This window comes from Canis aureus, chromosome 16 (assembly GCF_053574225.1).
Source record: "Canis aureus isolate CA01 chromosome 16, VMU_Caureus_v.1.0, whole genome shotgun sequence".
Lineage (NCBI taxonomy): Eukaryota > Metazoa > Chordata > Mammalia > Carnivora > Canidae > Canis > Canis aureus.
The window spans coordinates 55,070,739-55,097,874 of NC_135626.1; the positions used below are offsets into that span (position 1 = coordinate 55,070,739).

The following is a 27,136-nucleotide window of genomic DNA, read 5'->3' on the forward strand; positions in this document are numbered from 1 at the left end:
CAGCTGGCAGCATAACAGAGCAGAGAGGGGATAACACATTTGGCCAAGTCACATCCATCTGAGCTTTGAGACTACACAATCTCAGCCCCTTTTGGAGGGTCAGGTTCCTTTTACACTTGGCAGAGTGTTATTTCCTGATGCACAGAAAGCAAGAAAATGGTGTTTAGGAAGTACTTGTAGGGCCCCAACAGTATCAAATAGCTTTCTACAAAACATTTTGATGAGCTAACTTGAAATTCATCAGAAATGTACAGATTATATTTATTTCATGAAAATGTTCTTTTCATAGAATTATATACTAGGAAGGAAACTTTGGGATTATTAAGTCTAAATTTCTTATTTTACAGATGAAAGTACTAAGGCAAAGTGAAATTAGGTGTCTGTGCGTATAATCAATTATATGCTCAGGAAAAAAGTTAGTTGACTGGAAAGATATTATTGCCTCTGTATAGAATGGACTCAGTTATAACTTATACGAATGAGAAGTTAATAGAAACTGTTGACCATGGCAATTGTAGAGGTGGAGGAAGGGGCAACTCTGATGTATTATGAATTCAGAGTATACACATCAACGCTGTAATATTTCCACAGCCTGCTATGGGGGCTCAAATTCCCACTATTAACATCATCTCATGGAATTTTTAGATTTTTATCACTATGGAAACTTTTAGGTATATGTAAATTTTATATACATATATATGTATATAAATATAATACAATGAAAGCTATAATACATTAGCTCACTTTATTAGCATAAATGAGATTATCAACATATGTAAGGATGAGATAGGACAAGAAGATGCATTCATTGGGAAGAAACACAAGGGAAATTGAAGAGCTCTAGCATCTATTCCATCTGCCTAAGAAAACAAGATGGTGCAAAGGATGGAATGTGCTGGAGAGTTTGGACATTTGAGGACTGTGTGGCAGAAATAGGAAGAAGGGGATTTATATAAGTCAGATATGCCAAAGAAAAACTTTACTTTCTTGGTCATTCACATAGGTTGACAGGCACCTATTTAATTAATGGGAAATATTAAATTCATTTTAAGCAAGCAAACATGAAAGGAAATTAGTGGTAGATTAAATAGCAATCTGTTTAAGGAAAAGAACATGGAACTTAAGGTCACATAGACATGGCTTTAAAGCATATCTTTCATCTACTAGCTACATGATCTTGAACAAACCACTTAAATTTGAGCACCAGTCTCTTCATATGTAAGGCAAGAATAATAGTACTTTTTAAAAGTTGTTAAAAGAATTGTGTCTGGCATATAGTAGACATTCGAGACCTAGTAGGTACAAAAAAGAAAGGGAAATATTATGTTGCTAGAAACTTAAAATTGTAAATGAAGCATCCCCAATTGCCAAATTCCAGCCAGATTATACTATTAGATTCTTAAAGGCTGAGGCTTCCACCTTTCCACTCCACCCTATTTCTTTTTTTTCCCAAAATTTTACTTAGATTCTAGTTAGTTAACATACAGTGCAATATTGATTTCATGAGTAGAATCACTTACATACAATACCCAGTGTTCATCATTACAAGTGCCCTACTTAATCCCCATCACCCATCCAGCTCATTCCCCACCCACCTCCCATCATCAACCCTCAGTTTATTCTCTATTGTTAAGAGTCTCCTACAGTTTTTTCCCCTCTCTCTCTCTGTCTCTTTCCCCCTTCTCCCATATGTTCATCTGTTTTGTTTCTTTAATTCCACATGAGTGAAATCATATGGTATTTGTCTTTCTCTGACTTATCTTGCTTAGCATAATACACTTTAGCTCCATCCAGCCTTGCAGATGGCAAGCTTTCATCCTTTTGATGGCTGAATAATATTCCATTGTGTGTATATATATATATATGTCACATCTTCTTTGTTCATTCACCAGTCAATGGACATTTGGGCTCTTTCCTTAGTTCTGGCTACTGTTGATAAGGCTGCTATGAAAATTAGGATACATGCACTCTTCGAATCTGTATTTTTGTATCCTTTGGGTAAATACCTAGTAGTGGGATTGCTGGATCATAGAGTAGTTCCATTTTTAACTTTCTGAGGAACCTTCATAGAGGCTGCACCAGTTTACATTCCCATCAACAAGGCAAGAGGGTTCCCCTTCCTCCACATTCTCACCAATACCTGTTGTTTCTTTTTTCTTTTTTAAGATTTTATTTATTCATAAGAGACACAGAAAGAGAGGTAGAGACATAGGCAGAGAGGTAAGCAGGCTCCCTCTGGGGAGCCTGATGTGGGACTCGATCCCAGGACCCTGGGATCATGACCTGAGCCAAAGGCAGATGCTCAACCACTGAGCCACCCAGGTGTCCCACACCTGTAGTTTCTTGCATTGTTAACTTTAACCATTCTGACAGGAGTGAGATGGCATCTCATCGCACTCCACCCATTTCTGTGTCAGTCTTCCCCGGTTCTTTACAATTCTGAAACTAAGAATCTCTTTCTCACTCAGCCAACAAAAAAGCATGATGAGGGTCACTTAGTAGGACAACTGTTCTCGGAATCAGAAGCCTGGGAGGAATTTGGGGACAGGATTTAGGAGGTCTTTCACTTCATTTCTTATCTTCTACCCACAATGCTTAATATCCTTCACAGCAGCAAAGGGCTTCATGTAGAGTACAGAGAAAGTAGAGTGTAGGAAACTCACCCCAGAACGTGCTGATAAATTCCTTATAAAGTTCTGAGATTCACTGATGCATCAATAATCACCTTGATAATTCCCATATCATTATTACTATAGCACCATAGTCCTACCCATCACTCTACTACCTGTATCTGTCATCCCGTAAAACATGCTCAGCTAAGGTCTTGCCGCTGAGAATTTAAAATTCACATGCAGGAATGGGAATGCCAGAAAACCAACATTCTGCAGTACCTAGCTTTCAGACAGGAACTATTTGGAAAACCTACATTCACTTTCTCAAGGCTGGTAAGCACCTGGAAATTATGTGGAGGAATGTGTACAATTTTGATGTTGTCATTTGGCAGCTAATGTCACCAGGAGTGCGGCTAAGGAGGCACCCTCACTAGGTCTTGCAATTACAAAAAAAAAAAAAAAAAAAAAAAAATCAATAATTAATTAAATTAAATTAAATTAAAAAGAAAGATTCTTTTCCTGTTCATTTTCATTTTCTAGCACTGTGATTTTGTAGTCCTAAAAATGGCCATTTGGCCATGATGAGACATATAATATATACATTTACCCAACAAAGGAAAAATCCATCCATAAAACCCTAATTGCCAAATCTGATCCTTACATATGTGTTTGGGAAATCCTAACACACCCCAAAGGGGATCTCTATGCAATATAACATTGTATTAGGTAGTGTGGTTAAAGGTGAGATTTTAGTGTTTGCAACCATCACTGGTGAATACTTGTAGATGATCATCTTTAGATCCCCCTGGCCCTCAAGTTTACCATACTATATGTTATGAAAATAACTCACGGACGTCCTACATAGTTACTAGGAAGTATAAACGGGCTAACTTACCATCACATTAGAGAAGTGACTCCATTCTCTCTGTTTTGGCGTCCCCAGTAGCTCTCTCCAATCCCACCCGTTTGTCCACAGACCCTAGGCCCTCTAGAAATCTCACCAGAAGCCAACTTGTCCCAGCTATTTCTTCTGAGCTTTTACCAGTCACAGGCCTGCTCTCTCCAACCCAGCTTCCATCACTGTGATTCTTGTTCTTATTTGAGATTTAGCTGTATCTATATCCATCTATCTGCCTCTCTGTATACAAAATAACTTTTTAATAGTAAAGGTAAACATATTATTTATTGTAAAATTTTAAGAAGATAAAGATATTGTAAAACTTTCAGATGAGAAAGAACATTCAATTAACTTATTATTCATAAGGCCAATGCCAAAAATAACCGTTGTTAAAATTTTTGAGTATATAATTGGGTTTTTGGGCTTTTATATGCATAAAACTCAGATATTTATAAAATTAAAATCATAATATGCATAATATTACGTGTTTTTTGTAAAAAAACAAATAGCACTGTCTGGTGATTTTCTCTACATGCTAATACATGCTTATATCTTCATTCTAATATCTTGTCTAATTCCTTTGGTTTGATATTTATTTAGACAATTTGTTTAGCTCCTAACTCCATCTTTCCTTGTCCAATGTCTTGTCATTTTTTCACCCTTGTCTGTAAGCCTGCAGATTAAAGCTATTAAGGTTGGGTTCTTCCCACAGAAGAACAGATTGAAATATGCAGCCCTGGACTGGATCCAGGACTAGAAAAAATTACTATGAGGACTTTACTGGGTAATAAATGAAATGTGAACAAACTATGTAGACAATATCAATAGTTTAAAAAAAAAGTTGACTTTAGTCACTGTTCTTTAAGTATGAAACTGAATGTCCTTTTTCTTAGGAAATTCACACTGAAAAATTTAGAGGTAAAGGAGCAGAATTTGTGTAGCTCACTCTCAAATGGCTAAAAAAATTAAAATTAGATAGAGATGAAGCATATGTGATAAAATGTTAACAACTGATGTACTTGAGTTAAAAGCACATAGGATTTTTTCTCTTAAAATTTTTCTATGAGCTTAAATTATTTCAAAATAAAAATTAAAAATATAAATGACAACTCCCTAAGAATTTAAGCAAAATAAACAAACAAATTAAAAAGAGAGAGAGAAAGTGAGGGAATATGTTTTGTCTAAGAATCTGTTTTGCCTCTTGAAGTTAAATTAAGCGTATTATTTTAGGCTAAAAATCACTCAGAAATTACCAAGGGCAGCTTGTGTCACTTGAAAAGAATCAAGTATAGTTGCCTGGCCTAGGAAAAAAACAATATATTGTCACTCTCCTGTCGTACTCACTATGTGAGTTTTAATCTTTAAGACTAGAAAAATGTATGAAATGTGATTGCTTGAGATATCCCTACACCAGAATTTATCATAAAATTTATTGGAAAGAGAATGAGTAAGCTCTTAATTTCTTTTAATTGAAACAAGAAAGGACAAAAAATTCAGTTCAGATTCCAGACATCATAAAATCTATCCTAAAATGAATGGTGGGCAGATTGAAACACAGACACACACACAGACACACACACACACACACACACACACCTTTAAACTCAAGATTATAGACAATTTCACTTTTGTTAGGATTGGTATGATGTGTACAGTTTATGGTTTTTCAGTAACATAGCAACATGTGCTATGTGTGTAATAACAGCATCTAAAATAACATAATAAAAAAAGAATTATCTGCGATTAGAAGTGAACTGTTAAAACTACTCTGGTCAGTGCCAAAAATCTAGGGAGTTTATTAGCATTTCAGTAGCTGCAGTGAAAAGCCCCTCTGGGTGCCTAGAAAATCCACCCCCTTAAGCTTTCCACCCATCCTCCTCACTGACATGTAATGGGCTTTGTCAAATTCAAAGACAGTTACGTCAGCAATTTGTGGCCTCTCCTGGGTTTTCCAGGCCTATAAAGCACACAAATTATACCCAAATATTGGCCTGAAAAATTAGTAAGCTATAGGGTGTGTGTTATTTTAGCCAAGCTTTACTGATGTAAAAGAAACCTAGGGACCTGAAAACTCGGTAGTTTCTTTGCCACTTTATTATTTTCTTTTATGGTGGGCTGACTCTGATACGCTAATACTGCTTTTTTTCTCTTTTTTTGCTTCATTATTCTATTATTTTCATTATTTTTGTCTTCCTTTGTTTTCTTTAACACCCAAGGAAAATTTTGGCAGATGTTAATTAACAGTACATTTCCTGTGCCTTTGTAAAACTCTGTTCTTTGTTTTTTGCTTAGAACTGAGTGATTTAAAAAATATCTAAAATTATTTTCCTTTTTTGGAAGCTTCCCTGAATATCTTGGAAATGAGATAATGCCCTTGGTGACAAGTCACAAATCTCTGGTAGGCATTGTGTCCATACGATTCCATACATCAGACTGTGGTGCAGTTGTTGAATATAGTTACAGCTTTGACTAGGCCAGCTAAGAATACTCCCAGGGAATGAAGCCACTCGTGGTTATCAGAATCTCCCTGCATTAATTTAAAGAGGAAAAACACTAACCTTGGAGTCCGAACACTTGAATCCAACACCAGATGTTCACTTACTAGCTTTGAATAACTTTGGCCAGTTCTCTTTTCTTTCTTTCTTTCTTTCTTTCTTTCTTTCTTTCTTTCTTTCTAGTTCGATTATGTTTTTAGGTTTTACAGTAACATGCAAATATGCAAAGTCATACAAAATATATATTGCTGAATGAGTGATTTTAAGTCGAACATCCTTGTTAAGAGTCATCCCAGGAAGCCTCTCTATGTTCTATCCCATTCAAAAGTCCTCCATCTCCATAAATAACTGTTATCCTGACTTTTATAGCAAAGAAGATAGAAGGAAGTTCTTGCTATAAAAGTCAGAATACTGGTTATTTGTGGCCAAATTTGTAACCTTATTTTCTTCATGGGAGTAATGCAGGGAGTAATAGTAGCACTAATTAACTCGCAATGGTATTTGGAAAAGCAAGGCATAAAAACAAACACACAAGATAGTATGTTCAAGGGCTTTACAAACTATAAAGATCCTTACCAAGAGAAATGGTTCCTCTTTGACTTAGATATTCTCAGGTAGGGGGTCTGGTCTAACTGCAACACATGAATCTGGCGAGAAGTGTTTGCTAATAGCTCTTATCATTCATATTTATGTGCTGGGAGCTGCGGGGAGTTAGATTCTAAAGTGTTTCATACTGTTATTTATCAAGTAGGAAGATAATTATGTGTAGCAACTGGGAAACATAAGTGTTAATAAAAATATGTTTATTGTAGACCTCTTATACTTTAATATGACATTTTCCACTAGACCTTCACATTTTTTCCCCAAACTTCTGATATTTAATGTTCATAATTTAATTCCCACAAACATGGGTACAGAGCTCCAGAGGTCAAAATCCAAGAGGGGAGAAAACGAGGCTTTGCTGAATAAAGTTATTTACATAGTTAATCAGGAGCTAAAACCCAGGAGAAATGCAAATCACCTTGTTTCCAGAGAGAGAACAGTAGTATAGTCTTTGGCCAGCATTCACACCCCAGAGACAAACAAAAGCTTTGACTTTCTTCCCTTGAACTTCTTTTGTGTATGTGATCTTACTTGGTTTCAGTTTTCAAGTTTATAGAAATAATCTTCTGGGTGAACCAAGGTCAAAACAGCAACCCGGGGTTTAACTGCTGATCAAGCAAACAGGATGTCCAAATATTTCCCCGAAGCAATAAACCACCAGTTAATGGTGTCATTCCCTCCCATAATGCCCTCTTGGACCAACAGGAAATGTACCTTCATTTTGCTGGCCATGGCTTGTAGTATCCATTTTAAACACTATATAAAAAGGATCACATCAGGATTTCTAGCTCCATTCAAGGAAGGAAACTTAGTGAATTACAGGCTCACTCTAACTCTCTTTTACTCAACTGTTATATGATCCCGGTGGCTCCTTTATTTAAAAAAAAAAAAAAAGAGAGAGAGAGAGAGAGAGACAGTAGGGAACACCAGAGAAGGACACCAGGCTACAATTAGAAGACCTTGATTCTAGTCTGATTTCTGCCTCTAGGCGTTATTGTACAAGTGACTTTAAAACACCAGGTAAAAAAAATAAAAAATAAAAAATAAAATAAAAAATAAATAAATAAAACACCAGGTAAAATCCTAAAAGCTTTGATTTAAATTCTGAACACCATTTTTATAACCTCCCCACTTGAAAAGGCTTTGGCTATAGATTATAAGAGGGTATATGATCAGAATGAACCATGGGGAGGACAGAAGTAAGTGAAAAGACAACACTCTCAAAGGGTTTGAAGGGATGGATAAAATCTCAGTGGAAATGCTTTAAGAAATGTGCAGTAGTCCTTTAAAAATTGGCACTCCTCCAGTGTCTTGCTGGTGCCTGAACAATATTGTTCACCTAACTAAGCTTTATGGTACATTTTGTCAAAAGTTATCTTCGGTTCATTTGTTTTGATGGTAACTGCATGTCTTGTGGTGAGCATTCCATATTGTATATAACTCTCTAATCACTATCTTATACACCTGAAACTAATACAATATTCTATATCAACTATACCTCAATTAAAAAGTTATTAAATTTATCTTTGCTTCATGTTCGATCACAAAGTTGGAGCTTTTCTTTTCAGATTATATAGCATTACTACCCCTTTGCTAATCGATTCTCCACACCTGATAAAACTACTTGACTTCTTCTCTATCCTTTTAGGACCTCAGGTCCAGGCTCATCTGATTCTCCTGAACCAACTTCTCTCTTCCTCAGATCCTGGCTTTTAAATTTTAACTCCTTTCCTAGGCTGAAATCCATGGTTACCTCTTTTGATGCTCTCTTCTCTAGCATTTCTAGAATTCATTACCTCTTTGTTTTTCTTTGATGCAAATTCTCACTTCAACAAGCCCTGTTTTCCCGTGTTTAAGCTAGCAGGCTTCCAAAGAATATTAAGAAAAATCGAGAAACAACGATCAAGTACACTGCCAATGTGAGTAAGCCCAGTTTAGTGGATCCTTGTCTATTCCTTCATCCTTCTCCCATTACATTTTCGTAGTGACTGTTCTAAACTTCCTGTGTTTTTAAATGTCTGATCAGCTGTTTCTCCAGGTGATCATCTACTTGAGTAGCTTGGTTTATTCATTCAACATCAATCTCTAGCATGCTCATCATGATTACTGGGAGTTTTTCCATATTTGTTAAATACTTAATCTTATCTCTTCATTACTCACAGCTCAAAACCTCCTCTTCTACTTGACCAAGGTGCCAGTTTCTGGCCTACACATCTCAGTGTCCCCTATTTTCAACCATCACAATATCCACTTCACTGATTCAATATTTCACCGACTCTTCAAGCAAACTTTTCTTCTTTTCTTTTGTTCCTCTCCCTTTAAACATTTTATATTACAAAAATTCCAAATGGACTGATAAATATAAATGTTAGGATTAAAAAAAAACAACCTATGCCCTCTCTTCTTGCCCTCACTTTCACTTAACTTAATGAAACTCTAGCATTTTCAGTTTCAAATCTATTTTTTTAAATATTAAAAAGTAGAGGAAAATTAGGCTGAGAACTTTTTTCCTAATCCAGTTCTCCTTTTTCTCCACGTAGAGGTAACTAGTATGCATTCTCAACTTAGTACCAATTTTCTCAGCATGTTTTTGTAATTTCAATACACATATATTTGTTTATGAAAAATATATATAGTATGGTATGGAGAAAAACCATTTCCCAAGACATCCATGTCCCAGTCCTCAGGACCTCTGACTACCTTATCTTACACTGTAAAAGGAACTTCACAAATGTGGTTAAAATTAAGGATTTAGTAGATGTGATTAAGGGTAAAGACCTTGAAGTGGGGGGATTATCACAGATTGTATGAGTTGGTCCAATCCAATAACATGAGCCATTCAAAGTAGAAGAGGAAGACAGAAGACTGGATCAGAGAGATGCAAGATTCAAAGGACATTGTCACTGTTGTCCTTGAATATGGAGAATGGGATTTGAAGAAGGGGACAGAACCAAGGAAGGAAGTGTCATCTAGATGCTAAGACTCACCCTCAGTTTACAGCTAATCTCAAGAGAGAGACCTGAGCGAGGGACAGAACCCTGTTAACAAGCTACATGAGCAGGTGAATAGAATCTCCACTGGAGCTTCCAGAAAGGAACACAGTTTGCCAATACCTTGACTGTAGTTCCTGGGGACCTACATCGGACTTCTGATGTGCAAAACTAATTAACTGTGTTGTTTTAAGTCACTAAACTTGTGATAATTTATGATTACACAGAGAATGAATACATATTGCAGTGTTCTGTGGTTCAATGCTATAAAAAAGTATACATCCTTCTGCTTTACATTTTGGGGATTAACCGAGATTGATAGATGTAGCTCTGGTTAAATTTATTGTATGTTCTATGATGTTTTATAAATATCCCACAACTTATTTGTTATTCTATTTATTGATATGTTTATGTTTTTTCTGAATTTTTTATTATTAATAATTTTTCAAAGCTTTTTTCCCAGCTTTATTGAGGTATAATTAACAAATAAAAATTGTTCGAGATTGAACAACATGATTTTTAGAGTGTACAATATGATATTTTAATGTACATACACATTGTGAAATGATTAGCACCACCAAGTTAATTAATACATTTATCACTTTTCACATAGTTAGTATTTGTACTCTTGAAGTGAGGAAACATAGACCTCTTTCTTAGCAATTTTCAAGTATATAATAGAGCATCGAGTATAGTCACTATGCTATATTTTAGATCCCCAGAACTTACTTCTTTATTTATGCATGATTTTCTCCTAATTATACATACAAGTGGCATTTCTGAGTCATACAGTATATGTGGATCATGAGCTTCACTAATTATTGCTACTTTGCCCTACAAAGTGTACCAATTTATAATTGCATTGTTGGTGGATGAATTTGTTAGTCTTCCTCTTTGCCAATATTTGATTTTTGTCAAGACTTCTTAATCGTTGACCATCTGATGAATATGAAAAGGATCTTGTATTTTCAATTCTCAATTCTCTGATTACTGGTGGGATTAGTTAAGAAGACTATTGGGTTCTTCTTCGCTGAATTTCTTATTTACAATCTCATTGTACTATTGGATCATTTTCTTTTTTCTTACTGATTTGTGGTTATTTATACATTCTGGATATTAATTCATTGCTATTTATAACTTCAAATTGTATGGATTTTCTTTTCATGTTCTTGATAGTACCTTTTCTTGAAATTATGTTTTATATTTAAAATAATCATATTTATTAATGTTTTAAAATTATGAAGGTTTTTTCTTGTTTAAGAAATTCTAACCCAGGGATCTCTGGGTGGCACAGCGGTTTGGCGCCTGCCTTTGGCCCAGGGTGCGATACTGAAGACCCGGGATTGAATCCCACGTCGGGCTCCCGGTGCATGGAGCCTGCTTCTCCCTCTGCCTGTGTCTCTGCCTCTCTCTCTCTCTCTCTCTCTCTATGACTATCATAAATAAATAAAAATTTTAAAAAATGTCATAAAAAAAGGAATTCTAACCTGAAATTATGGATATTCCCTTTTCATTTTGTTTGTTTGTTTGTTTCTTTTACATGTACAAATGCTAAATCTATCTGGAAGTGATTCTTGTATTGTGTTAGGTATACCTATTTTTTCCCAGATCAATCAACCTAGCACCACTTACTTATTTTCTTCACCAACCAATTTTAATGCCACCTCTGTGACACATCAAATTTCCACACATATGTTGGATCTTTTTCTGGACCCCCTATTGTGCTTCACTAGTTTTACTCAAGTGCAAATATTGACTAGCCTTAATTACTGTAATGTTAGAAATGTCTTGGTATCTATTGGGTGCTTTCATTTTCTTATTCTTTTTTCCAAAACTGTGCTTGCTATTTTTGGCTCTTTGGTATTTCATATGAATTCTAGGAACTACTTGTCAAGTTTCAAAATAAATTATATTGGTATTTTAGTTGGAATTGCAATCAATTTAGTAGTTAATTGAAAGAAAAGCCACCCTTTTATTATGTTGCTGAGTATTCCCACTCATGAACATGGCATATTTTGTTATTTGCTTAACACATATTTTGCTACATTTATATCTAGATACATTATGCACTATTTTCTAATTGTTTATTGCAGATATCTAAAAATGCTAAAAATTTATTTTTGTTGAGCATTTACCTGGCAACCTTACTGAATTTTTATACATTCTAACAGTTTATTGAGTCCCTGGATTTTTTTCGAATAAACAATTATATTGAAAACAGCTACTGTAATCCTTATGCCTTTTATTTTCAAATCTATTACTTCACTTTAGACAGTGGTTCAATGTTAAACACAAGGATGCTAACAAAGATCCTTGAAAGGATCTTTGAAATTAACAGGTTTTCCTTTGTTTTATAGTTCTTAAATGTATAGATTTTCTTTTGTTTCCATTGTCCATAGAAAAGGTACATAAGCTACAAATAACTAGTTCCTTAAAATGTGGTAAAATTTGTCTACAAAACTGTCTGAGCCTGGTTTTATTTGGGTGAAGAGTGATGGTGGTGAATATTTTTGTTTGCTGATTCCATTTCCTAATTTAATATTAATTTATACATCTCTACTTTGTAATGCGTCCAATTGAGTAACATGTTTTTACCCAAATATTACCCATACCATACAAGCTTTAAATTACATGGGAGTATCTTGCTCATTGTATTCTCTTGCAGTTTTCCAAAATATTTATAATGCATCTCTGATAAATACATCCTGCAAATACAGACATTACATTCTTGGGGCATTTTCTTCCTCCCTCTCAAAATTCATTTATTGCTCTAAATTAATTACTCATATGGACTTCTCTCCTGAGCTCCTTTGCAGTGTTTTCAATTGTATCACAAAGACATTAAATCTGGCTAAACTTCCATTACCTAAATGCAATATTTCTAACATTAAACTCATTGCTACCACCACTATCACCCCAGGAGCACTGGCTCCTGAGCCAGGTCACTGATCATCTTAAGACAGTACTTGTGGCCATTCAGGGGCAGCCCTGGTGGCTCAGTGGTTTAGTGCCGCCTTCAGCCCAGGATGTGATCCTGGATACCTAGGATCGAGTCCCATGCCAGGTTCCCTCCCTCTGCCTGTGTGTGTCTCTCTCTCAATCTCTGATGAATAAATAAATAAAATCTTTAAAAAAAAAAAAGACAGTACTTGTAGCCATTCAGACTTTAATTGTTTAATTCACTCTTTAACTTTTCTATCCAGTCTCCAGAATTATGGAATCATCATAGTGTCTCCACACTTGTCTATTCCTTTCCATTCCCATTCAGCCACCCCCAAATAGCACCTTAGCATCTCATCTTTTGAACTTCTCTGGCAGCCTTTGAATTTATCATACTGCTTCCATACAGTCCCCTTTTCTAACACATCTTGCTCATCATTCCCACATTAATCTTATATATGTTTGTAATTAAGGGTTTTGGAAGGATTGTGCTACATTTTATGGTTTATGGAACACATGTGAAATAGAAAAGGCATCACTGGCTCCATCTTTTTCAAATGCAGAACTGAAGTTTCAGATTCCTTTTGAAATTCTGAGTCAATTCAAAATTAAACCAAGGCCGAGTTTATTCCTTTCACAATTCAGAATCCTGATGCATCTAGGTTCTCTTATGATAGGAGCTATGATCTTTGCTATTGTCTCACATAATCTCAAACTCTGTGCTTTGGTGCACATGATACCTAAAAAATGTTGCACTGACACAGAAATACAGCAGTGATGTACTCGATCTGGGAAGCATGTTAGGTGCCTCTGTTGTATTATCTCACTGAGAAAGGAACCACATCTGAACAAACTATTCTTCCACCTTTAGTTACGAAAAATAGATGTCCACCCCAAAAAAAGTTAACATAGGGTTAACTTGGGAGAAACTTTAGCACCAGCAATTTTAATAGAAGATAAATTGGAAACAAAGAGATTCAATCTTGTCTACTCCTACATTTTAATTCTGAAAAGAGATGAAAGAAAAATAATGAAAACACCTACTCTTGGTGAAGTTATCCTCACCTCTCACACACACACATACTTAATTGGTTCCATGATTTATAAAGTGTGATTTTAACTCCTTTTCTACCCACTTATAAGATTACAAATATTAATCTTTTTCCATGGTCAATTCTAGGGATTAAAGCCTAGTACTGTGTATCTCCATAAGCAATATGACATCAGATGAAAATGTGCTCTGCTTTTTGTTTCTTCCACCCCCAGCTGTACATATATCATGTTCTGATCTGAAGAGAGAGGAATAAGAGCATCTCTAATGAACTATGCTAGAAAATCAAACAGACAAACAAAATAAAAAAACAAAGATAAAAATCCTCTTTGGAAAAACCAAATCTGTGAAAAGCTCCCAGAGAATGAATATTCTTGCATACATAGACTCCAGTTCAAGATATCAGAGGAGAATCTTTATAGTCAAGTCACTGAAGTCAAGAAAGCAGTAATTAAAAACCCACTAAGGTGGGCCAAAGAGTCAAATGGCCCTGGCGATATATACTAAATATAACTGAGCTTCTCTAAGGTCAAACACTTGTTCCATTCTTATTTTAAACATAATCCAGGAGGGCATCTCTGTTCTTCAGACTAACTCTAGTAGGTGGATGGAAGAGACTAAGGCAATAGATGGATGAAGCTGCAAAGCAAGCATGTGTGTGCTATTTAAAGAAGTTGTTTATATTCTAAGTTAAAAAAAAAAGATACCTATTTTCCCCAGCTTGTCAGCCAATTATGTAAAATCTATTTTCTTTACCTCAGTAAAATGAGAAATACAGAACCATCCCAGATATGAGAATATGGGCCAACCTCTTACACGCGAGAAAGGTAGCAGTTGAGGGAATCATATATGTAACACCCTATAAAGTCAGGATAAACTCAGTTATTCTGTAGTAATAGACAACTCCAACATTCGGTAGGGGAATGACAATGAAAATGTATTTTTTGCTCATTCTACATATTGTTTATAGAGAAATGGCTGTCAGGAGAATTTGCACATCAAACATTAACAGAGACATAGATTAAAGGATGCTCCATCTCAAGATATACTTCTAGGACCATTCAGGCAGGGTAAGGAAATACGGCATACCATGCCCTAGCTCTTAAAACGTCTGCCTGGAAGTGATACTCATCACATTCATTCCCATTTCATGGCTTAAATTCAGAAGGAGCAAGTACATGCAATCTTATCATATGCCAAGACAGGAGAAGAACTTGGATAAATGTGAGCAGGCTTAATGACCCCATTTCACTTCATAAAAATTGTGTAAGTCATATCTTTACTATTAACCTCACCCAAAATATCAATATTGCTCTGGACAGGAGCTACTCTAGAGAGAACATACAGAAAAGAAGATGGGTGTGAATGCTACATACCACAAAAGTATCTCCTAAAATGATTCAGGAAATAGAAATATGGCTGATATCCAATTCTATTTTATTTAGTCTTTTCTTTTGCTTGGACTTTCTTCCTTCCTTCCTTTTCAATCAATCAACAAACCTCTTCCTGGTCTATACTCTTGATGTTTTCTTTCTCATATTTTTAAAATATTTCACTTTCAATCCCCTACTGTTACCTTATGAATTTTTTGGAACAAAGTGATATATTCAGTAAAGTCCCTTGAGATATTTTCAAAGCTTTAAAAGCCTTAATGACATTAATTCATTAATTTTTTTCCACTCTAAATCATTCTAGGACTTACTAGTTTTGAGCCTTGACTATATTAGGGCAAAGAAAATAAAAATTTAATTCCTGCCTGTGTAGAAGTAAAACTTCTCCTAGAGAAACAGCACATAAACAATGAACTACCAGAAGAAAAAAATAAGAAGAAAAAAGTCCAACATAATATTGTTTCAAGTCCCTATTGTTAATATTAGCTACTGGCATATTCTTAAACCCCCACTGATCATATATGAACAGAAATAGTGTTAAAAGAGGTGACAAAATGGGCTCTTCTGAAGCTTCCTGCTGATGCTTAGCTAATGAAGAACGTAAAAGAGTTATGTCAGCAAATGCAGAATGAAACAAAGCCTTTAGAGGTAGAGAAATAAGTACTTTGTTCAAGGAAAGAGAAAAAAATATTACGTTTTCTTTCAGTTATCTACATAGAAGCAAAAATGAGTTGTTTTCTGTTTTTGTTTTTGTTGTTTTTACTTAGTTATCATAGGTAATTGCAGATACTAAGGAATCAAGCCAGCCACACTAAATTAATCAGAATTGTTTGCTCCACTCTTTTGTGCATATACTAAAACACCTACCTGAGCTTTCTTTTTATTTCTTTATACAGCTACACATTGTTACCTTTAGCCCTTTACCTGAATCATGTTCAAAAATTGTGTGTATGTGTGTGTATGTGTGTGTGTGTGTGATTTTTTTTTTTTAAATTCTTCCTCCATCCTCTGGAGTCTCCTGCAGTGACTGGCTGCCTGGTCTGTTATTACTGCTTCACTAAAGGCTCAGAGGACCATGTGCTTTGGCTGCTTCCAGAAAAACGAATTTTCTGCAAAAACAATTTTTTTTTTTTTAATTCTGACATGGGCCTGAGAGGCTGTGTGAGTACCTGAAGGAACCATCTAATATATCTCCCTGGCATTTGTCAGTGGCTACAAAAAACCTAAAGCTTTAGTTCCACACAATTTTCAAGCAAAGAACACTTGGGTGAAGATGTAACAGTTCATGTTAGTCTATCACAATCACATCTCCATTTGGAGATTCAGCTCAGTGTTCCAGAGCATGCTCTCGTGGAACTAGAAGTCAGAATTTATGATGTACAAGTTGTAAAATTAGAAAATGAGGTGAGAGAAGATATAAAGTACATGAGGCCACTCTACCAGGCCCTCCAGTTTCAAGGCCACTTTATGACTCTGCTTATCTACTGAGTATATTAACAGAGGCCATTAGATTATAATCACCTATGAGTTTCTTCAGAGCAGTGCGTCACCACCATCCGTCACAGTAGTGGGTAAAAGTAACACTACATTGCAAGGAAACCTGAACCAACATGCTTTCATTAAGTTTCAAAATGAAATCTGGGACATATTATATTAGTGGATATGACTTTTTTCGTTCTTTTAAAGTTAGAGAGGTACCATTTCTTCTGGAAGCATAAAAATACTATTATTCAACAGAGACAGTTTCACTATGATTCTTTTATTTATCTATTTTTTAAAGTAAGCTCCATGCCTGGCATGCAGCCCAATATAGGGCTTCAACTCATGGCCCTGAGATCAAGACCTGAGGTGAGATCAAGAGTCAGACACTTCACCGACTGAGCCACTCAGGAGTCCTTTACTACGGTTCCCTTCTAGGTTATTTTATTCCATTCTAAATAGGCAATATTTCATGATCACCACCATTCTGAGATATACATTTAATAATGTTCAAAATATTATGGTAGCATAAGCATTGGAATAACAAGCTAGCTTGGGAGAATCATGGCCCCCTAGGAGCTGATAATCTAAGTTCAGTCTGACATCAAGTCCCATCTGTGATGATCACTCACTAAAGTATAGTGCTCAAGTAGTGATGGAGTTTCTTAAGATTATCAACTTAAAAAAAAAAAAAAAAAAAAAAAGATTATCAACTTCACCTGTCTGCTTTTCTACACGCGAAACCAGCCCCCTTGGTACTGCCTTTTCACCTAACTTACAAAATGCTTCGATTATTAAGGACATGACTGCTTACACCCAGGTCAGTCATTATCATTTTCTGGAACTTTAAAAAATTTCTCTTCTAAAAACAAAAGCAGAAGTGAGGAGAAAAGGCTAAATGTTTCTGCAACCTATCCATAATAGAACTGCCCATCCCTTAAACTCCCCACATTTTAAAAAGACAGAAAGAAAGAAAGAAAAAGAAAAGGTAAACAGAAAAGCAGAAAGTCTTTACAACTGCTTTCTCTCCATGTTCTTGCCTGTTCACACCTGATCTGAGAAGCCTTTTACAAATCACTTTACTGACCCTGGCTTTTTGACAACACAAGATCAAAGCCTCTCCAGCTTTGGAGTAACTTTGCCGCATAAATAAGTAGAGCACTGGTACACTTTGGGGCTATATAAAGAACCTTTGGCTGAGCAGTAAAACTGAGTTATTTTTACAGAGGCTGATGTCAAGGGCTAGAGCCAAAGACTTGGAATATTACAATAGGCCAAAAACAAGTGAAAACAAACAAACAACAACAACAAAAAAAAACCCAACAATTAGCCAAGGTCTTTGTGATATTTATGTTTAAAGCCTATACCAGCAGGACGACACTTACGAGGTTTATCCAAGTGAGTACACCAATTCTAAGTAGAAGGGTCAGCATAGTTCATCAGTGTTCATCCCTCTCTTCATCATTTATGGGTTCCCTGTTGAACTCTGAATGTTGTCTGAGAACTGAAAATGTGCAACATAAATCTTTGCTGGTCTTTTATCTTTTTATTTATTTTTTTAAAGATTTTATTTATTTATTCATGAGAGGCACAGAGAGAGAGGCGGAGACATAGACAGAGGGAGAAGCAGACTCCTCACAGGGAGCCCGATGCTGGACTCCAACCCCAGACCCCAGGATCACACCCTGAGACAAAGACAGATGCTACACCGCTGAGCCACCCAGGCGCCCCTTTGTTGGTCTTTTAAAACGAGACTTCAATTGATCATCTCAAGGAAAAACAGTACTGGATGAATTCCATCCAGGAACCCCAAATATTGGTAGAATAAAAAATATATTCTCAGAGTACGGAGAAATCTTTTCTAAGCATGATCTTTCTTTATTGAAGTACAAAGGTTTCTTTCATAATTGCTAATTGTGCTTAGTTTTATTGTTATAAGAACCAAATTTTTAGTGAAATGGAAGCTAATATCTTTGTGATTCTCTCATCCTTCCTTTCCTTTCTTCTTGTCACTTGCACCTCCTTTGCCCCATGCCTCTGCAGCACATGCACAGAAAACTTATATCATCTCACACATTATTTCCTAGCAGGGTTTTTTTTTTTCTTTTGGCATGATTATTTTCTGCACAAAAGAGTTTATTTCCTGAATATCTGACTCATATTTAGAATCTACCTGTCTGTTGTTTTCTAAAATGCCTTCCAAAAATAAGCGCATCTAAAATAATTGTTGATGAGGCACCTGGATGGCTCAGTTGGTGAAGTGTCTGCCTTCAGCTCAGGTCATGATCTCAGTGTCCTGGGATCAAGCCCCACATTGGACTCCTCATTCAGTGAGGGGAGTCTGCTTGAGATTCTCTCTGTCTTGCTCTCTCTCTCTCTCTCTCTGGCCCTCCCTCTGTGTGCTCTCTCTCTCTCACTCTCAAATGACCAAATTGATCTTTAAAAAAAAATCATGGGAACACTTAGCAGGAAGACAAGAGAGAAGTGGAAGAAGACGACGGAGAAGGAGGATAAGATGGAGAAGGAAAGGGGGAGGAGAAGGAGGAGGAACAGGAAACAAGGAGGAGAAGCAATGGTGATAAGTATATCTACACCACAAGTGAATGGAGAAGCAAGGATAATGTAAGATAAAATTCAACTAACCAAGTAGTAGTTCTTATCAGGAATCTTCACTGGGTTGTGTGGGAAGGAAAAAGAAATAGTAATGAGGAAAGGGAGTTGTCAAATCCCTGCTGAATCCAGTGATCCATTATTATGTCTTTCCAACCATTGCAGACATTCAAAAGATAAGGAATAGATGGCAATATAAAAAGAAAAATAGTTATCATATTAAGCAATAATGTATGAGAGTTTTTTGTCTCTTCAAATATTTTAACAATAACTATTAAAAAAAAAACTTTAAAAATACCACTCTTATGGTGTGCTTCACTGGGCAGGATGCCTACAGTGAGGGCAAAACATCAAAGCAGTATCCCTGAGACGTTAAGAGAGGAACTTGAAAAAGCTTGACATCAGGTGATTTTTTTAATTGCCACAGTATATTGTCATCACCATTATGGGCATGTTTTAAAGAGGAAGGAATACATGGGGCTTTCCAGAGAGTCAAATTTCATTACCCAAAACAATTTCTGAGTCAATTTTTATACTTCTATCAAAACCACTTAAAATAAATGTGGTCTCATAAACAAACTTTTACCTGGATTACCAAGAGGGTGTTAGTGTGAGGATGGGGAGTGTGGTTCAGGGGTCATACCCCAGGAAAGGGTGGAAAGGAAGGAGAAGGAATCTCCTTTAAAGTTTTGAATAATCTTTATCCCCAAAAAAGTGAGACTTTGTCAATGTAGGGTAGGGGTCTCCAGTAGTAGCTAAAGGTACTTCCTTAGCTATCAGGTCACCTTTTACTACTAACCACATAAACCTGGAGTAAAAAAGAGTCCATATAAATCCTCCATAAGCATCCACTCTCACACTCACACATTTGTCATCACTCTGTGTGCAGAGCAGAGTAGTCTTATTGTTCAGGAGGTTCTGAACAGAACTTTTTCTAAACACACACACACACACACACACACACACACACCAGAAAATGAATGAAAATTTCTCCCATATTCCTTCCACCCCCGCAAATCAGTGATAAACAAATACTAGTAGTGCCAATGATTCTGTAGTTATAAATACCATTAAGTCATTTTGATGTCATTGGAGATCGAGAATACAAACAAGATGGAGGGACAAATGGTTTTAAGAACTTGAAGGGCCCCTAAGTTATCTGTTTATTTCAAGAAGTGTTGCAAATGGGAAAAGGAAATCTCTTCAGAGGAAATTTGTTTCCGCAGTATTCTTTCACATAAAAATAAACCAAAATATCAACTTCATTTTAAAAGCTGCTGTATACACAGATATGCACTTAACCTCTATAAATGCAACAGTCCTGGAGGAACTTTATATCTATGTTCTTTGGTACTATTATCATCTTTCAACCCAGGATGCTCCAACAAAGTGATTGGCACATAGCAGAGGTTCAAAGTTTTTTTTTTTTTTCTTTTTAATGTACCTGAGCTGTAACTAGAGTGGATATACGTACCCACATACATATAGTTATTGAAGTCATTATAAAAGTGATTAATACCCCCTCAGAGATCATTCAGTTTCCAAAGTATTTGCCAGAATGAGTGGGCCCTGAGACCACAGGGGAGCTGAGGGCCGGATAAGGTCCAGTTTCCACCTCCCTGTCACAGCCCTGCACACTATTATTATTTACTGAAGGCCAGTGATTTGCTTGGCACTGCATGGCTCGCAGGGGGAAGCTCTGTCTCTGCCCAGTGGGGTTTGAAGAACAAGGCTTGTAAGACATAAAAGACAAGTAAGAACTGGCAAGACTGAGGAGCAATCTAAGCCTGTGGCTTAAAATACCATTAAAATAATCATTAAAACCAGGCATCTAACACGCCCCATGATCTAGGCCAAAAACAGAGAAAATGTAAGATTTTTCATCCTGTAACCACAGGCTCTTTTTGTAATTGGTAGGCATCAGGGAAAGGAGGGATAAAATCCTTCCTAGATATTCTAGGAGAGAGTAGTATGGTCCTGAATATTGTTATTATATATCATGTGCCCACAGTTTAATGGCTAATGTTGAGTTATATACAAGAGTGATACATGATTGAGATAGTTTCAACGGGCCAAGCAATATTCGCCATGCTATCCAGGATATAACTTGCAAAGACTATTACTTATTGAAGACACTGAAGCCCAAGCTGACATCCCATAAAATACCATGTAAGGGTCATAGATGACTTCATCATCTAAAGAAAGACATGTCCTCCAAATGCTAATTTCACAACTATGGAAAGCATGTAAGTTTTCCTGGGGAAAGATGTCAGGATGTGTGTTAGGCATAATAACTTCCAAAGAAGTGCATGGCTTAATCCCCAGAATGTATGATTATCTTACATTAAGTGGCAAGAGCATCTTTGCAGACATGAGTAAGGATCTTAATATGTGGAAATTATCCTCAGTCACAATGGTCCTTACTATGGGGAGGCATGAGGGTCAGAGCAGAATAGATGTGAGGAAGGGAGCAGAACTGAAGTGCTATGAGAAAGGGACCACAGGTGAGGAATACAGGAGACCTATAGAAGCTGGAAAAGACAGGGGAATGAATCCCCCCCTAGAACCTTCAGAATGAATGCAGTTCTGTCAACACCTTGGTTTTAAGACTTCTGACTTCCAGAGAAGTAAGATAATATATGTGTTTTGTTCTAAGCCACTAAGGTTACGGTACTTTGTTATAGCAGCAATGGGAAACAAATATAGAGGGATTTTTAAAAAATCATCCTTTAAAATGATCTCGTGGTTACAGGATGAAAACATCCTTTAAAATAGGCATTCCTAAAAAAAAATAATAATAATAATAGACATTCCTAAGGTTCTGTTGCATATTCTGAATGCTTCAGGAAGCATCCAAAGACACTTTAATAGTGAACAGGTCTTCCACATTTTCCAAGAACACATTAACCTGTGACTATAAGGTATGTTAATAGCATTTCTATGTTTAAGACACTATCTATAGAAGTTCCGGAAAATAGCACTTCTCTCTCCCAAAATGGCTCTGTACTCATTCAGAACACTCCAGGAATGTGCTACGTATTGTAGAAGGTTGGTTTAACATTCAAAAGATTATTCATTCAAGCTCATCATATTAACAGAATAAAGAAAAACACCATATGATCATCACAATAAATACAGAAAATAAAAAAGACAAAATCTGATACCTATTCATGATGCAAACTTTCAGAAATTAGGAACAGAAGGAAATTTCTCCAACCAGTTATCAGCCTTTGATGGAAAAACAATTATACTAATATTATTTTTAATGAACAAAGAAGCAATGCTTTCCCACTGAGACTGGAAACAAGGCAATAGTTTCTACTCTCACTATTTCTACTAAGAATTTGCTGAAGATCCTAAGCTAATTCACTAAGAAGAGAAAAAAATAAATGGCATGTATATTGCAAGAAAAGAAATAAGACTATTTAGAAATGACAATCATCTAGCTAGGATATTCCAAATAATTTACAAAACAAGCTAGAAGCTACTAGGCAGGTTTATCAAGATCATGGGAAAAAAATTAATATAGAATTATAAACTATTTTCCTATATAGCAGCAATAAACCATTGTAACTGAAATAAAAATAGCATTTTGACTGCAATCAAATATCTAAGTATAAATTTCACAATATATGTGTAAGACCTGTACACTGAAAACTACACAACATTGCATAAAGAAACTACAAAACAATGCTTAGAACTAAATAAATGGAGAATTATAACATGGCTATAAATTAGAAGACTCAATATTGTTAAAATGTCTATAATTTTATCTGTAAACTTAAAGCAATCCCAACAAAATAACAGCGGGCATGTTTTTTAGAAACTGATGAAGTAATTCTAAAATGTATATGGGTATTTAATGAACCTGAAAGAGCAGTTCAGTGGGAGAAAGGATAGTCTTTCATACAAAGAGGGAAATAGGGTAAGAACAAATATTTATTAATATAAAAAACAAACCTTAACTCTTACCTTCCATCATGTAAATATTAACTTGAAATCCAGCAGAGAACTAAGCATACAAATTCAAAACATAAAACCTTCAGAGGAAAGCACAGGAGAAATTCTACAACCTTGGAATAGGTTAGGATTTCTTAGATGAGTCATAGCACTTTGAAAGATACTGATGAGAGAATAAAATAGTCAACAGACTGGAAGAAAATATTTGCAGTGTATGTATCTGAAATAGGAATTATATCTAGAACACACACAAAAAATGAAATTCAATCGCATATCAAATAATCCTATAAAAATACGCAAACACTGTTCTACACACTATCAGACATTTCACAAAAGAAGGTATACAAATAGCCAATAAGCACATAAAAATAGGTTCGGCATTATTACTCAAGGTAATGAAAGTGATTTAAACCTACAGAGAATAAATAAATAAATAATAAACCTACAGAGAGATACACCCTGGAATGACTAAAATTAAAAAGAATCTCAACACCAAGACTTAGCAAGTATGTGAGACAATCACTACTCTCACATACTGCCAGTGGGAATGAAAAATGGTACAATTCCATTGGAAACAGCTTGTCGGTTACTTATAAAGCTAAGCATTCATTTACCATGGGACATAGTGATCCAATACTACATATTTAACAAAAGTAAACATAAACATCTATCTGCAAAAAGATTAGTGCATGAATGCTCTTAACAGCTTAATTTGTTATAGCTCCATGTTGGAAACAACCCAGTGTCCATCAATAGGTGACTGAATAAACAAATTATAGTATATCCATGCAAAGAAACACTAATCAACAATTAAAAGGGATAAATTAGAAGCACACAACAATTGGGAGGAATCTCAAAAACATTAGCTGAGTAGTAAAAGCTTTGCACAAAAAGTATGCACTCTGAGCTTTTAATTACATGAAACTCTAGAAAAGACGAGTCTAATTAGTGTCTGCCTCTGGCCAGAGGTTAGCAGGGAATTGTCTAGAAGGGGACAAGATCTTCGAGGGTAAAAGAACTATTCTACGTCCTGCTTGTGGAGGTGTCACACAGATAGATACACTTCCCAAAACTTAACAAGATGTACACTTAAAAATTGGTGCAATTTGGGGGATCCCTGAGTGGCTCAGCGGTTTGGCTCCTGCCTTTGGCCCAGGGCGTGACCCTGGAGTCCCAGGATCGAGTCCCGTGTCAGGCTCCCGGCATGGAGCCTGCTTCTCCTTCCTCCTGTGTCTCTGCCTCTCTCCTTCTCTCTCTATATCTATCATGAATAAATAAGTAAATAAATCTTTAAAAAAAGAATAAATTTAAAAAAAAAATTGGTGCAATTTATTTTATGTAATTTACACATCAATAAGGTTGATATGTTTTTTTTTTAAATCTTCCTAATACCAAAAAACATAAACATCTACGAAGTCCACATCCTCATACTCTACCTGTGTCTTCATGTCAGAGTTGTTGGCTATAATCCATTCTTGGATGAGTTCCTTTTCACGTGGTTGGTGTCCAAACAGTTTAAGCGAACAGAATCCTGAGTGCAGGGGGACCTCCTGAACCCTCCAGTATGTTCAGCCATATGAGAATTTCCAGAAAGTATAGGATTCTTTTTCTACTCAGGCCTTTATGACAGGTATTCAAGCCTGCAGCCTAAGGACTAAAAGCTGGTGACAAAAGGTTGGTATTTAAGGAATGACGGAAACAGGAAGAAACAAATGTCTGGAGAAAGTTTTTAACAGACCTTCAGTGATGAGTGATTTCCAGTGACCAGTATGTTGCTACATCAAAGTGTCTCTGAATGCCTTTGAAGGAGGTTATTTCTGTCTACTCAAAGATGTTATGAAATGCTACACTTGGTGATAACAGTTACTACTTTTCCACCCCCTCATTGGTATAGAATTACAACACAAGGGGATAACAATTAAATATTATTAGAGCCCGTGGTTTCCATGGTAAGAATACATATCTTCAAGACTTTAGAAACACTGAAAGTGGGTGGCATTGCTGAAAAGTTCACTATGAAATGACAACCAAAGTCATGAAAAAATAAATGGTCTTTCCATCAGATAATGGACATCGGGTCCAGTTAGAATGCTGTACTATCTTAAAAGGTTTTTTGACTTTCCAGATCTTCACTAATTTTTTTTTAAAACATTTCTCTGAATCACCTCTGTGTAGACCAGAGTCAACACTGAACAACAGGCAAACAGTAGGTCAATAAAATTAACTTTTTCTCCAGTTAATGATATACATTTCTTGATTATTTGTACAAAGCAAGGAAAGTCACAGGGATCTTCTAAAAATGGTTGAATATAAAAGTGTCATTTCTATCATAGCTAAAATACTTTTTGTGTGTGTGTGCGCGTGCATACAGTTCATTTACTGTCCTCATTCCAGTGTCGTTTCATAAAATGATGCTCTCAGGGTAGCAGTAAAAAGAAAAACATTAGACCCATAGAGAAAACCATAGGAGATTAAGAGTTTTCCAGGAAAATGTCAAAGTGGACAGCAAATGTAAGAATAATGGAAAGATGACTATCTGGGGATCTTTGGGGACAGAAACGTCTAAGCAGCATCAAAAACGTGTTATCATGATTCCTGCTGGTAACATGAGCCAACTTCAAAGCTTCCCTTGGTGGATTACGCCAAGAGGGGCCATTATCAGAAAGGAGTAGTTAATTAGAGTGAATTATTAGAACGATCAACCTGCCTTGAATGCAGGACAGCTGCTGAGTCACACTATAAAAATGAAATGGGACCAACCACACATATACCCATGTCGTTAATAATTTCTGTTTGAATTGGATATCTGATTTTTTAAAGTGACATTGGGGGAAAAAAGTAATCACATTGTTTAGCGCACTTACATGATTCTTTCTCGATGAATGTTAATCCTTCATGCTGTCAATCAATATGCTCTTATGGACATTTTAAACATTACAACCCCGGTTTTCTTGGTGCACGTTTTTAATTTCCATCATAAAAATAGCCATCGTCCTCAGATATACGTTTTAACTCTATCGGTAGTACTTGCAATACTTGGAGTCTCACTATCCACTACTTTATAAAGGGGAATTTAGACCGAAGGTCGTGATATAATAAAATCGTTTTCTTAGTCACTCTGGAAAGGAACTTGAAAGGAACAGGTGCATCGTCTGGGAGGAAGCCTGAGGTGATAGTATAAAGACTGCTTTCCCGTCTTTCTTTCCTTTTTTCTTCTATCTGTTCTTTTCTCCCTCAGTAGGTTTCTAAAAATATCACGAGAAAGTAATCTGATGCAAACACATGCATCTTACTCTAGGAAAAACACAAACCTCAATTATGAAGATGCATAATGACAGCAGCAACTAATAAAAGAAGCCATGCTGCATTACATTCTTTCCTCCATCCTCGGTGTGCACGCATCTGGGACCTTGATAAGCTGTCACAGGTTAAGGAAGTAAACAGATGTCGGCTGTTGATAACAATCTATGGTGAACTTTGAGAGCCGGTGGTGATTTGCCCAGTGGCTCTCTCCTTATCGGAATGCCTTTATATATGCTCACCTGGGTAAGCGCTCCAGCCTGCCCGAGCAACTTTCATCTGGCATCAATCGTGGCCATAAAACAAGCCTATGAAGTAATATAACAGCCCAGGTGTCTACAATTTCCAACTTCCACATCACCTGACAGCATGCAACTGCCTTCAAATCAAGGCTTCCCTATCTCTATTTAAGGACAGTGAAGAGAATTCTAAGAGTTGTAGCCTAGTCCCGGACATGCTTACGGTTGAATGAAACACTCTTACTCATTTCCCAGAAAGTCAGCAAGCGCTGTGAGTGATCAAAGTGGAATGACATACTCGAGGAGTATAAAAGCGACTGGACTAATATCAGCAATGCAGCTTGCATAACCAGCAAATGCCTGATCTTGAAAAAGATTGTCTTGACTTGTGAATGTGTTCTTCATTCAACAGCTAGCAGAGTATGCTGGTGGTACCCAGATTTGTAAGCCTCAAATGTCTAGAGAGCTTTTACATTGCTGGAGATAAGGCAGCAGTTAAGATCAAAAACACTTCTTGTTGGGCCCATATTTTTGTCCTGGGTCTTAATACATGTAAATAACGCAGAAA

The 27,136-nt window shown here is 36.2% G+C and overlaps 1 long non-coding RNA gene across 8 annotated transcripts in view; it reads right to left on the reverse strand.

The window, feature by feature from the left end:
• The window catches only part of LOC144286936 (uncharacterized), a 571,272-nt gene extending 546,539 nt beyond the window's left edge, over window positions 1-24,733 (reverse strand). For all 8 annotated transcript variants that reach the window (XR_013354884.1, XR_013354881.1, XR_013354885.1 and 5 more), the window contains exon 1: window positions 24,466-24,733. This is a non-coding gene — a long non-coding RNA (uncharacterized LOC144286936). The remainder of the gene's footprint in view (window positions 1-24,465) is intronic.
• Window positions 24,734-27,136: the final 2,403 nt, after the last annotated feature.